We start from the raw sequence: 13583 nt of genomic DNA, 5'->3' as shown, positions 1-13583 counted from the left end.
ATTTCCCCCACGAATTTCTGCTAAGTATCGAGATGAATAACGAGTCACCTTGGTTCGCCGACTTTGCAAACTACCTCGCATGTGGAATCCTTATCATAGGATTGTCATATCAGCAAAAGAGGAAGTTCTTTGCAGACTTGAAACATTATATTTGGGACGAACCATACTTGTTTAGAACCGGAGCCGATCAGGTGATCTGAAGATGTGTGTTTGGAGAAGAGGCAGCTAGCATTTTACGCCATTGTCACGAAGGACCAACCGGAGGTCATCGTGGAGCGAACTACACTGCAAAGAAAGTGTTAGACTCTGGATTTTACTGGCCCACAATTTTTCGTGATGCACATGAATGGGTTAGAGCGTGTGATGCTTGCCAGAGGACAACAAATATCTCTGCACGCAATGAAATGCCTCAGCATCCAATGCAAGTCTGTGAAGTCTTTGATATATGGGGTATCGACTTCATGGGACCATTTCCAGCCTCACGAGGTAACAAATACATCCTGGTTGTTGTAGACTATGTCTCAAAATGGGCTGAAGCTCAAGCTTTGCCCACAAACGATGCTAGGGTAGTCGTGAGGTTCTTAAAAAGCTTATTCGCCCGATTTGGTGCTCCAAAGGCACTGATCAGTGACCGTGGAACGCATTTTTGTAATACGCAGTTAGAACGAGCCTTGTCCCGTTATGGTGTTCATCACAGATTGGCTACGCCATATCACCCTCAAACCAGCGAGCAAGTTGAGGTCACAAATCGGGGTTTGAAAAGAATCCTTGAGCGGTCCATTAATAACAACCGCAAGGATTGGTCAGACAAGCTAGATGACGCTCTATGGGCTTTTAGAACAACATTCAAGACACCCATCGGGACCACACCCTTTAGGTTGGTTTACGGGAAAGCCTGTCATCTACCTGCCGAACTAGAACACAGGGCATTCTGGGCCTTGAAGATGGCAAATATGGATTTAAAAAGCGGAGGTGAAGCCCGTTTTCTGCAAATCCACGAGCTTGAGGAGCTAAGAAACCATGCTTATGAAAGTTCTAGCAGGTACAAAGAGCGAGTCAAGAGATTTCACGACAAGAGGTTGAGAGACCATAAGGATCTCCGAATAGGGGATCTTGTCTTGTTATATAACTCAAGACTACGTTTATTTCCCGGGAAGCTCAAATCCCGATGGATGGGTCCATACAAAGTTAAGGAAATATTTCCATACGAGGCCGTAATTATCGAGGACACAAGCGGGGGAAGTTTCAAAGTCAACGGTCATCGTTTAAAACTTTACATCAACGGACCGGTTGACCTGGTGGAGGAAATTCTCGAACTCCACGTCCCGCACACTTAAACAAGTGTGGGGAGAATGAGTCTAGCTATCGACTCGCTAACAAATTTAGCGAGCGTGTTTTCACACGCTAAAGGTAATTTTGTATATATTAGTTTTTAACGTTTATTAAGTAATTTGTTAATTTTTCAGTTTTTACCAAAGGTACATACGACCTTAATCCATAAACTTTAGATTTTTGAAGTCGAATATTTGTTGTAATATATGAAATAGTGCAAAAATGGGAATTTTTGGTGAAAATTCGGAATTATAAGCTTACTGTGAAAAATTACATAAAAAGGCCCAGGTGTTGCACGGTCATGCCAAATCGGCACGGTAGTGCAACCCTTAATCAAAACTGATCAGTAACTCGGACATAGGACAGTCATCGGGTCGCACCACCGTGCGACCATTGCACTACCTTGTTACCCGATAACACAGAGCGACCCAGGCCAGCGATCCGGAATGGCACGACCGTGCGACCCGAAAACCGAACAGTAAAACCCAGGGTATTTAAATGAATTTGCAGTAAAAATACTTCATTTTTACGGAACCCTAAGCGCCGCACGGGAGTTCCTGGTCGCCCAAACCCGAAAAACACCTAATTTTTGCCTAGATTTCGCTTCAATCATCCTCCAAGGTATGTTTCCTACTTATTTTATGGATTAAACTTAGTCTCTGATGTAGATCTGACGCTTGAACCAAGAAATTTTGGGGTTTTCTTCATAAATGTCAAATAAACCCTAGTTCTTGGGTGATTAGTGTTAAATCAGTAGTTCTGATGCTTGATTCGAAGTTTGTTAACTGATTACAAGTCAAATTCTAAAAAATACATGTCAAAATCAGAAAAATAAACTATTTTTGAGTAAAAGTTGTTGTCGCACGGTCACGGCATGACAGTGCCGGTTAAAAATCAAGCACAACTCACCGATTCAGAGCTGCGACGCCGAGTCGCACGACAGTGCCAATTTGGCACGGTAGTGCAACTTCGATTAGCGGTAACAAGCTGTTTAGCGATCAGGAAATGGCACGGCAGTGCCAAAGTGGCACGACCGTGCGACTGAGGAAACTGAAACAGAAGCTTGAAAACAGCCTGTTATGGTGGCAGCAATGAAATTTTTATGTTATGCTCTTATTTGATTACATTCCTATGTGCAGATGAATCACAGATTCCTCCAGTTCAGCGAGAACAAAGCAAGAGAACAACCGTGTATAGCCAGACTAGAAGCATTATGGAATAGACGGGGACAAATCGGTGAACCAAGAAGGATCAACTGGGATACTCTGACAGCCCTGAACCAAGAAGAGAGGCTATCTAACATGATGTCACATCCGATGTCAAGGTTGTTCAACATTGCACGACCCGTTTATCTTGAACTAACATTGGAATTCTTTGCTTCATACACTTATGAACAGCCAAGAAGCGAGAATCCATACTTCAAAAACAGAGAGACAATACAGTTCAGGTTGGGGAAAAAGTGGCACAAATGGTCAGTTGCTAAACTTGGAAGAAGATTGGGGATATACTCAGCCGAAGATATCGATTCAGCACTTTTCACCAATATCTACAAGTTTGCTAATGATTAACAGCGGGCTAACTTTTGGGCACAAGTGGCAGTTGGACCACCCTACGAAGCTAGGAAAGCTAAAGCTTCACGACTACGAGACCCGCTTCTGAGGGTCCTTCATCAGGTCATGAGTCACACCATCTGTGGACGCATGGACAGTGCAGGAAACTGTCCAACTCCAGATCTTCTTTTCATATATTCCTTAGTGACTGGAGTACATGTCAACCTCGCAGCTAGAATGGCTGAATTCTTTATACACAGCGCGGGGAGAACCACAAGCAGTGAAATCCATGGTGGTGAATATGTGACTCAGTTGGCATACAACTTGGGTATTATGATAGATGATGTAGTCAACGGACTCCACATGGTTCACGCAGGAGGAGATGTGGATATGAGATCTCTACGAGCAATGAGGTTGGTAGTAGATACAGATAATGGCCCGCGACTGAGGGGTCTAAATGGGGAAATATGGGATCCACTACCGTTACCACCACAGAATGAAGACGTCAACATGGCAGAGATCGAGCCACCACCACATGATCAGCCACAACATGAGGAGCATGAGCACCAGCATCAGTATCAGCACCAACAAAACTGGCCTCCAGGTATACCTTCTTACCCTGAGTTGTACCAGCAGTTACAACATATACAGGTTTCACAAGATGCTATCAGGGCAACTCAAGACGCTATGAGAGCCGACCAGTTAGCTATACGGGCATCTCAGCAGACCATGCGGGAGGAAGTGTATGCAGGATTTTCCTACATCTTTGGAGGGCTAGAAAGTGTCTATCCAGGCCAGTTCGGCAACCCTCCACAGTTTCCATTTGGAGACACAGGTACCTATGGGGCGGGTTCATCTGGAACACACCACCATGATGGTGACGATGATAAAGAGTAGGAGGAGGTAGGGTGAAACAATTCAGAAACTTATGTTATGTTATTTTTATTTCAGTACTTTGTTTGGGATATTTTTACTTTATGCTTGTTTTAAGTACTTTAGTTTGTTTGCTTTGTTTAATAACGGATCTGGTTGAATTATCTAACATTTTGAACAATGGTAATGTTGGCTATCCTGGCGAGTGACATAATTGGCAGATTTGTAAAGAAATGCACACAGAGTTGAGACGACTTCAAACAAAAAGTCTACTCAAACAAGTCAACTCCAACTCTGAGGGAGTACATCTTTCCCTTTTCACATTATTAGTTTAGCTCTTCATAATTGCTTAACTAATCTATATTTCACATTGGGGACAATGTGAAGTTCATGTGTGGGGAGGGGTTTAAAAGATTTGTTTGTCCTTAATTGTTCTCGTTTCTGTAAATATTTTCGAAAAATAAAACAAAAATGGTCAATTTGTGTTCTTTAGGAAGCATCGAATTTGATAAAAATCGACAAGTCAAACTTATGTTAGAAAGAGATAACTAGAAAGCAGTGATAAAACAAAAAACGAAAGACTTGCATGTTTATCTTTATATTTATACCCATTCCTTCCGTTTACGTAAGCATATTTTTGAGCCTTTAAAAGCTTCCTTGTCAAATGCTTCTTTGTTTTTCCGGAAAAATGAGTGAGCCAGATGTTTTATGTAAATTAGAACTTGTCATTTGAATGCTTTTCAAAACCATGAATATGTGAAATTACATAGAAATGATAGAGGCAATTAGGATAACCCCTTTGTCAGCCTTTTTCTTTGTTTATATCCCACACCCAACACTATCCATTAGTTCGCCATGTTGAGCCTATTTTCCGTATTTTTCTTAAACTTTACCCAAATTTAAAACCCAAATATAACCTTTTCTTTTTCACCTTTATTTTTTTTTTTTGTTAAAAATTTGGCCATAAAGATAGAAGTTTCATTTCATTAAACATTGTAATTCCAAAAAAAAAAAATAATAAAAAAAAATAAAACCTTTTGTCAAAACTCTCTAAAGGAATTAAGGAAAAACTATCAAGAATGAAAAATAGAGAGTTGGCACACAAAAAGAATAAACTTTGAAGACCTACTCAAGTAGCTTAGCAACGTGTTCAGAGTAATAGAAAATAAAGTACCAAGTTTATGGCCAAAGTTTTAACCATTTAGCCACTTTCAAATATCCATTCCATACCCTTAACCTTAGCCTATCATTACAACCATCAAAGACCTCTTGATTTATACTTTTCACATATTAATTGGTGGAGATTAGATCTTTTGACAAGCATATGATATTGCATGATTCATTGACAAGGCACTGAATGTTTAACATACACATTATATGTATGAATCAGAAATTTAACCGAGTGTGTGTGAACATTGTGAGAAATATAAGGATTTGCATGCTAAGTCAATCGAACGTTGAATTATTGCTTCATAATTATCCTTTCATACATCTAACAAAGCTTGTTTATTTTAAATCTTTGATGATGACTTTTTGAAAACCAATTTGACCACCAAACAAATTAGTAACTTTGTAAATATTCAGATTTGATTCCCTATTTTATTTTAAGTTTGCTTGAGGACAACCAAAGTTCAAGTGTGGGGATGTTTGATATACGTTAAATTATACATATTTTTATACCCAAAAACACTTCCGTTTTAAGCATTTTTGACCGAAAACACGACGGATAGGTACTAAAATCGGTACTTTTATACTTTCAGGTCTTAAACAGAATATAATGGAAAAATCTGGTGAAAACGGACAAAATCTGATGCATTTCTGATGAAAATGGAAAAAATCTGATGGACTGCCAGGTGTGGCACGACCGTGCCACCGGCGGCACTACCGTGCCACTACTACGATCTCGGAAGCACTGCTAGTGCAACCAGGAGTGCCAACTATTTCTCGGACCGCACTACCGTGCCACCGGCGGCACTACCGTGCCGTTGCCAAACCAAGCCTTCTGACCAACATCTCCGAGGAGTGGCACTACCGTGCCGATCTGCTGACTCATGCAACTTGTCTACTAGTCCACTTAGCTGACTCGGGATTGCTGAAATTGATGTCACCCGACAACATCTGACCGCACGGTCGTGCCAAACTGAAAATTGCCTATAAATAGCAGCATTCGCTACTGATCAAAATGTTGGGTTTTTCTCCATGTTTCTGGGCGATTTCTGGGTTCCGAAGCAGTCCTGATCAGACCCATTTGAAGCTTAAAGATCGAGTGGAAGCATAACCGATCCAACCCATCAATTCCTTGCTTGTTTATGGTTCGATTCCTTGTTCTTGAACATGTATTCTGATCATTTTGCAAGTTATGAGCTGATGTTAGTTTATGTTTAATGTAGTATTATGTAATAGTAGTTATAAACTTGTTTCTTGAATAATCGTTTGTATGAAACTTAGTACTTTTTCTTGTTGAATCTTCATGATTATATAATGAATGTTTCGTTGATGTTGAGTTCTTGATTATGTTTGATTATCTTGGATAATGAATCTGTGGTTAGTGAGATGGTAACTATTTCTTGATTAATCACTTATTTGTAGACTTTGTTTACACCATGAAACAAGACCAGGGTATTGGTTTTATACAAGATATGTCTTATTGTGATTAGGAATACTTTCTTACACGTAAGGGTTCTAACGAATTATATGGTGTTGATTACATGTTCTTAAATGCGGTTTATGATCCTTGTTTAGTAGTTTTGGTCTGAAATTGTTGACATGGTAGATTTGCGTTCAAGATTTGTAAAGGTGAAATTGTTTGTTATATGATCTACATAATTGCTTATCCTCGTGGTTGTATTGTGACCATCGGTATTGCTTTCTTTGATAAGTGAGGTTAGGAATCCAGACCCAGTAAATAACCTATCTTTAAAGATTCGCATGAATAAATATCAATAGCTCACTAATGAATGATTTTAGGTGGTTAACGTGTGACCATCGCGTTAACTTTCCGAAGAATCATAATGCTAGAAATCCAGACCCGATAACTAGCTATCTCGAAATTGGAAAATTGATTAAGTGCTTTTGTGACATATCTGATAGATAACATGTTTAGGTTGTTTGTGAAACAAGATAGTAGTATATTTATGTTTTAGATGTAATTTAGATAATTTAGTTAAACAACCATTCACTTATCTTTTTATCTGGTAATCTAATGACAAAGATTTAGTACATTATAACGCCCGTGTTCCATGGATCGATATCTGGCTCTTACTAATACTTTGCTGGATATATGACGGGATACACTTGTCCTTTGTTATGTGTGTTTTAATGTTAAGGTATAAACCATTTTTATAAATATAAAACGCACTTCGCTGGGCGCGTGAAGATACTGTAAATAGATGTATATAACCGCCCGCGTCAATAATCGCATGCTATGTTACTCGCTTACGCTATGCTACTCGTTGTGTACTCGTTACTCGCAATCGCTATTCTCGAACTCGTGGACCTTGAATGATAGGTGAATACGTGCAAATATAGTGTAGATTTTGTGGATTCTGTGGCTTATGTGTTTTTGTGCTCTATGTGCTTATGTGTTTCTGTGATTATGTGCCTATGTGAATATGTGATTATGTGACTGATTGTGTTCCTGAGCTTTAGTAGTAGTGTGTTGAGAGGTGAGAATCGATTATATAATGTCTGAGTCCTATGGCGATGTCTGTTGCAGACAGTGTCGTCATTTGGATCGTTTCACTCGCGCTCTGCTAGCCGCAATCATGATGACAAACGCATCGCCGCCCTCGTCGCTAAGCAAATGGCGAAAGTTATCCCCCAGATTGTTAGTGAGCTGAATGAAAACGCTAGCAAGTCTTCTAAAGAGTCCAGGACAGATGCTCCAAAGTCTACTTTTAGCTTCAAGCAGTTCAAAGCGTGTGGACCAAAAGAATTTACCAGAGAAGATGGACCTACTGCCATGTTCCAATGGTTTGATTTATTGAAGTCACCCTGCGTCAAAGCAATTGTCCTGATAATCTCCGCACTGTTAACGCGACCGGCGTTTTCCAGTCTAGGGCTCTGGACTGGTGGACTGCCGAGAGAAACAAGCATGGAAATGAAGCAGCTTACGGCTAACATGGGACGCGTTGAAGGACTTGATGATGAAAGAGTTCTGCCCTCCCAACGAGCTTTAAAAGTTGGAGGATGAGTTTTGGCACATCAAACAGAAGGATGACGACAACGCTGGTTTGACTGCTCGCTTGAAGCAGTTGAGTATAATTTGTCCAGTTCTAGTCTCTACGCCCGAAATCACCATCAAGAAGTATATCTGTGCTCTTCCGGATTGCGTGGCTGATTTCGTTCAAGCTGCAAAGACATCAACTATTGAGGAAACTTTCTTACTCGCTGCTGAGATCAGTGACAAGTAAGTCAAGGCTGGATACTGGGATAAAGCCTCCAAGAATCTACATCAAATTACTAATGCTTCAACCGCTGAAACTGCCGCCGCTCCACAAGCTTCGAAGTCCTCACGCCGCAAGAGAAAGAACAACAACAACAGTAGCAAGAATTGCGCTGTCATAGCTGCCGCTCCGCTTCAAGCCGTATAAGCTCAATCGCAGCCCCAACACCGCCAAGTAGCGATGCCGGTTACCCATGCATCACCGGCCAAGCGTGCATACACTGGTCCTCACCTGGCTTGCCCTACTTATACTTATCACCATCCAGTGGGAATCGCTTGCAGATACTGTGTTCATTGCAACATGTACGGCCACTTCACCGCTAACTGCTGTACAGGTCCACGTCAAGCTCCAGCTCCAGCTCAAGGTTAAGCTCCTGTTCAACAAGCTCTACTTCCTGCTCCTCAAGGCAAACAAGCGGCTCCTGCACCCACGATCCACGCTAGAGCTTGCTTTGCGTGTGGTGATCCCAACCACTTCGCAAACATGTGCCCGAATCGAGTGGTGAAGCAAGAGCCACACCAGCAGCAGCCCCAGCAACAGCAGCAGCAGCAGCCAGCAGCCCGTGGACGTACTTTCGCCATCAATGTCCGCCAAGCCCAAGCCGATAACAACGTGGTTAATGGTATGTTCCTTGTGAATGGTATATATGCTTCGTGTTTATTTGATACTGGAGCTGATAACTGTTTTATGTCGTTAGAATTCGAAAAGCTCCTTAACCGTAAGCGCGCCCATCTCCCCTCGTCAGTCGATGTTGAAGTTGCCACCGGAAGAACCGTCTCTGTAAAACTCTGTTCTTCGTGATTGTACTCTCGAACTCAACAATCACATCTTTCCTATCGACCTTATTCCGATGCAGCTTGGTAGTTTCGATATCATAGTAGGCATGGATTTTCTTTGTGAGAATCGTGCTGAAATTGTTTGTTTCGATAAGATGATTCGCTTCTCGCTCGCTAATGGTGATCTATTGTGTGTTTATGGTGAAACTCCTTCGAAAGGTCTCAAACTCATGTCATGTATCCAAGCGAGCAAGTATCTCCGCAAGGAATACATAGCTTTCCTGGCAAACATTGTAGTAACGGAGGAGGAAAAGAAAGGGAAGACGCTAGTGAAAGATGTCCCTGTTGTTTGCGAGTTTCCGAACGTATTTCCTGATGATCTGCCCGGTTTACCCCCGAGCCGTGACATTGATTTTCGTATCGACCTCATTTCTAGAGCCAACCCTGTTGCTAGATCTCCTTATCGCCTCGCTCCGTCCGAAATGCGCGAACTCTCGAGTCAACTCCAGGAATTACTTGACAAAGGCTTTATTCGCCCTAGCACCTCTCCTTGAGGCGCACCAATCCTTTTCGTCAAAAAGAAGGATGGGTCGTTCCGGATGTGCATCGACTATAGGGAGTTGAATAAGCTGACAATCAAGAATCGTTATCCCCTGCCCCGAATCGATGATTTGTTTGATCAATTGCAAGGTGCTGCATGTTTTTCGAAGTTCGATTTACGCTCAGGTTATCACCAGTTACGCATTCAGGAGGAAGATATTCCGAAGACCGCTTTCCGAACCCGTTATGGCCATTATGAATTCGTCATAATGCCCTTTGGTTTAACCAATGCGCCTGCGGTTTTCATGGATTTGATGAACCGTGTGTGCAAACTATTTCTTGACTACTTCGTCATCGTGTTCATCGATGATGTCCTTATCTATTTGAAGACGAAAACCGAACATGCGCAACATTTACGTTTGGTTCTCGAGTTACTCCAGGGGAATCGACTCTACGCCAAGTTCTCCAAGTGTGTATTTTGGCTAGAGGAGGTCCAATTCCTCGGTCACATCGTCAATAGTCAAGGTATTCACGTCGACCCCGCGAAGATCGAAGCTGTTAAGAGTTGGGTTACTCCAAAATCACCATCTGATGTTTGTTCGTTCCTCGGATTGGCGAGCTATTACCGTCGATTCATCGTTGACTTCTCGAAAATCGTTGTCCTGCTTACTTCTTTGACGCATATAGACAAGCCTTTTGTTTGGGGAACTGAACAAGAGGCTGCCTTTCAAACTCTCAAGCATATGCTTTGCAATGCTCCCGTTCTCGCTTTACCCGACGGAAACGATGACTTTATTGTCTATTGCGATGCCTCGAACCTTGGTCTTAGTTGTGTTCTCATGCAACGGGACAAGGTTATCGCTTATGCATCTCGTCAGCTCAAGATCCACGAGAAGAACTATACAACCCACGACCTCGAGCTAGGCGCAGTTATTTTTGCATTGAAGATTTGGCGACACTACCTTTACGGTACCAAGTGTACGGTCTTCACTGACCATAGGAGCCTACAACAAATCTTCAGCCAAAAAGAACTGAACATGCGCCAACACCGATGGGTAGAACTTCTCAACGATTATGACTGTGAGATCCGTTATCATCCTAGCAAAGAAAATGTCATTGCCAACGCCCTCAGCAGACGAAGCTATTTGCATAGCGTTTGTAATATTCACGCCCATCATCATCTCGAGACCCTCACCCGTGACGCTCAGCATGCTTGTTTTACCGAACGCACCTTGAAGAAGGAAAGGATTTACCATAATGGCGAACAGTTGGTGAATAAATCGAATGGGATATTCCATTATTTGGACCGAATTTGGATTCCCAAATGTACTAACTTGCGACAAATCCTATTGGATGAAGCCCACAAGTCTCGATATTCCATTCATCCTGGCGCCGACAAGATGTATCATGACCTTCGTCAACAGTACTGGTGGCCTGGTATGAAAAAGGATATCGCAATCTATGTTTCGAAGTGCCTGACTTGCTCGAAAGTCAAGGCCGAACAACAAATACCATCTGGCTTGCTTGTGCAACCCGAGATCCCGATATGGAAACGGGAAAGCATAGCCATGGACTTTATCACGAAACTCCCGTGTACAACCTCAGGTCACGATAGCATTTGGGTTATCGTTGACCGTTTGACTAAATCCGCTCATTTCCTGCCGATACGAGAAGACTTCAAGGTAGAAAAATTAGCCCGAATCTACACCGATGAAATTATCTGTCGACACGGTACACCTCGTGACATCATCTCTGACCGCGATGGACGGTTTACCTCGCATATTTGGGAAACGTTTCAATCTGGTCTTGGTACTATGCTTAATCTAAGTACCGCTTTCCATCCCCAAACCGACGGTCAGAATGAAAGAACGATTCGTACTCTTGAAGACATGCTTCGCTCGTGTGTCATAGATTTCGGTGGTAATTGGGACGCGCACTTACCTTTAGTCGAATTCTCGTACAATAACAGTTATCATTCTAGCATACAAATGAACCATTTAAGGCATTAAACGGAAGAAAATATCGATCGCCGATTGTGTGGCATGAGATCAGAGATGCGCAACTAACCGGTCCTGAGCTACTGCAAGAAACGACTGACAAGATCCTCCAAATTCGAGACAGCATGTTGAATGCTCGGGGTCGTTAGAAAAGTTACTCCGATAGACGCCGCAAGCCCCTTGAATTTGACATTGGTGATCACGTACTCCTAAAGGTATCACCTTGGAAGGGTGTGATCAGATTTGGCAAGAAAGGAAAGCTCACGCCTCGATATGTTGGACCCTTTAAGATTCTGGAAAGGATCGAAAAAGTGGCCTACAGACTCGAACTACCGGAGGAACTTAGCAACATCCACCCGACTTTCCATGTATCAAACCTCAGAAAGTGCCTAGCTGAGCAGGATTTACAAGTTCCACTAGAGGATCTCCAAGTAGACGAAACATTACACTTCGTGGAGAAGCCTATCGAGATCATGGATCGAGAAACCAAGAAGCTCATGCGCTCATACATTCCCTTTGTGAAGGTTCGCTGGAAAGGCAAATGAGGCGCAGAGTTCACCTAGGAACTCGAAAGTGACATGAAGGCGAAGTACCCGCAGTTGTCTGTTACGGCTTCAGCCTAATTTCGGGACGAAACTCCCTTAAGAGGGGGAGGCTGTAAAACCCCGTGTTACGAAAGTCAAAGTCAAAGTCAAGATTGAAGTCAAAGGAAGAAAAGATTGCTAATTGCGATCTATCACTCCTTGCTTAATTACTGATTTGACTTCTTTGACTTGTAATCGAATCTTTTATTTTAATCGCTTTAGTTGTATTATGTGGAGTATCTATTAATAATCGAGATTTAATCGATGTTTATCGCATGTTTTATCGCTTTATCGCTAATCGCGTCGCAATCGCATTCGCGCTTTGATTGGTAGATTCTGAATATTGTTTTACGTGTGTGTGTTACTTATGTGTTACTTGTGCATGTTTACTTTATGTTTGTGGTGATTAATCGAAACACAATCGCAACTCTATCGCAACGCAATTTAATCGCAAACGCTAAACGCAAGTTATAATCATCCTAATTAGCATAATGATTGTATGTTAGATATAGTATTTGTGTGATTATTATCAATCTATCGCATCGCAACCTCGCTTAAGCGCATCGCAACACACAACACGTGAAATGAAACGCCGAAACTCAAACTCATCGGACACTTCAGTCGAATGGTCAACCAATCGAATGGCCATCCGATCGGATAGCCATCCGATCAGTGCCATCCTATTCGACACTTGCCATCCTATCCGACACTTGCACCCACTTTCCCTTTTTGGCAACCTATAAATACCCTCCTGTCACATCATTTGTGATGTGACAGCTCTCCCACTCGACCAGCTCGCTCAAGACCTTCTTTCTCTCGATTTCTCGCGATTCTTGTAAGTTTTCAACCTAAATCTTGTACTTCTATGATCTACACACACTTCTTCAGCATTTTCTCCTTTGAATCTTAACTTTTAACCGAGAAATCAACGGACTTGAGGTGTTCTAGGGTGATGTCATCATGGAGTTCTTATGAACTGCAAGTTTTGACCTCATTCCACCAAGAATAACTCATATCTAAAGGATTTCCACATGATTTCACAACGATTTTGCATAGATCTAAACATTTCCATGGTTAAAGGATTGAAAAATGGTTTTCTAACCTTCTTTCAACTCTTTTACACTCAATGCACTCAAAAACCGATAGAATCGGAGCTCATTCAGGCCTTCCACTCCTCTCTAGTGATGTGTCGGTTTGAGATCTGGATCCTATGAATGAGACAACTGATTTCGGGATAAACCTGAACAACCGTCAAGGAACAGTCAACTGATCGGATTAGGGTGATTCCTGTTCGATCGAACGACTTGGGACTTGTTGAGGTTCCATTGTTTAGCACGTTATCACATCGTCTCGATCAAACTGCAAAACTTTTAAAAATAATCAAGTTCAAGACGATCAGATTCGTTGGGACGGATTGTCGTCCGATCGGATAGCCATCCGATCGAACTGCAATACGATCGGACTGCACTTGGTTCCACACTTAAAC

This window comes from Helianthus annuus, chromosome 15 (genome assembly GCF_002127325.2).
Source record: "Helianthus annuus cultivar XRQ/B chromosome 15, HanXRQr2.0-SUNRISE, whole genome shotgun sequence".
Classification (NCBI taxonomy): domain Eukaryota; kingdom Viridiplantae; phylum Streptophyta; class Magnoliopsida; order Asterales; family Asteraceae; genus Helianthus; species Helianthus annuus.
Note: the sequence above shows the minus strand (reverse complement) of the source record.